This window comes from Kryptolebias marmoratus, linkage group LG1 (genome assembly GCF_001649575.2).
Source record: "Kryptolebias marmoratus isolate JLee-2015 linkage group LG1, ASM164957v2, whole genome shotgun sequence".
Taxonomy (NCBI): domain Eukaryota; kingdom Metazoa; phylum Chordata; class Actinopteri; order Cyprinodontiformes; family Rivulidae; genus Kryptolebias; species Kryptolebias marmoratus.
The window spans coordinates 4,474,733-4,475,897 of record NC_051430.1 but is presented as its reverse complement, the minus strand read 5'-3'; the positions used below and the strand labels follow the sequence as shown (position 1 = coordinate 4,475,897).

The 1,165-nt window shown below is 36.0% G+C and overlaps 1 protein-coding gene across 1 annotated transcript in view; it reads left to right on the top strand.

Annotated features, from left to right (window-relative positions):
* Positions 1-1,165, top strand: part of ptar1 (protein prenyltransferase alpha subunit repeat containing 1) — a gene marked incomplete in the record, with an annotated part of 11,069 nt that overhangs the window by 3,400 nt on the left and 6,504 nt on the right.

The window sequence follows — 1,165 nt, the reverse complement described above, 5'->3', positions numbered from 1 at the left end:
ACTGACGTAGTTACCATGGTGAGCAAGATAAACATAAACAAGGTGGATTATTTATTTTATTTATTATTTTATTTAATTTCTCACCTGTTTTCATGAATGTCTTTGGGGGAAAAAACTAACATGAAGAGGTTGGAGGTGGATGGACCAAAGGATATTCAAAACAGGAAAAGCAGCAAAACCAAAGTTTTTCTGTGACCTGGTTGCAGAGAAAGGACTGGATAACAGCAGGTGTAGCTAACAGATCTTTAACAAGGTGGTTATTTATCTTTTTACATCCCAGAAAAGTCATCAGAGTGAGCTTCTCTGTGAATAAGGTAGGATTCATTTAAAAAAAGAAGCACTTTCTAATATCACATGTCCTGTTTGATTGGATTTTATCAGTGTGATTAGTAATTGTGTCAGGGAGTGTGGTGCAGTGTTATTCAAAGCTGTTTGACTGGGAAACATCATCTGAAATGATTATAGCTGAAACTCTTAATGAAGAGAATGAAGTATTGGACAGCTGACAGAGGATCTGTGTGAACTTGGTTTAGGGTGGTGGTTTGTTTTAAGGTTGTCTTTGTGATGAAAAAGAACATGTCAATTTACAGCAGGTTTTCTTTATTTCAAAATGGATGCTTCTGTTGTTGAAATCCAAACTGCATCTGTTAGCCCACCCTACAAATATCACCACCAGCTGCCACTGCTGTACATTGACAACTGATTAACTTTTGGAGTCAACCCAATTTAAGATGACCACCACTGTCAACTGACCTTAGTCGACACAAAAATGACGATAACTCAGTTCATTTTTACAGAAAATTTGGTGTGGTGGTAGCTGATGGGCATTCTCAACACCTGCTTTGAGCTCTAACAGATCATGTGAGAGATCTCACATTATCACTTCAGCACATAACATTATTTTCAAGGTTTGACAAAAATTGCTATAGCTCTGTCAGTTCTCAACATAAGATTGTCTTAGTCCAAAACTGACAAAAATTGCTAAATTTTCAAAGTTGGAAACCTTCCTTGGGAATTTATAGGAATGAACTTGGAATTTAAAATATTGAAGTTTGAACAAAATATAAACACATCACTTTTGTTTTTGCTCTCATTTTTCATGAGCTGAACTCAAAGATCTAAGATTTTGCTGTGTACACAGGAGACCTTTTTCCTCTCAAATGTA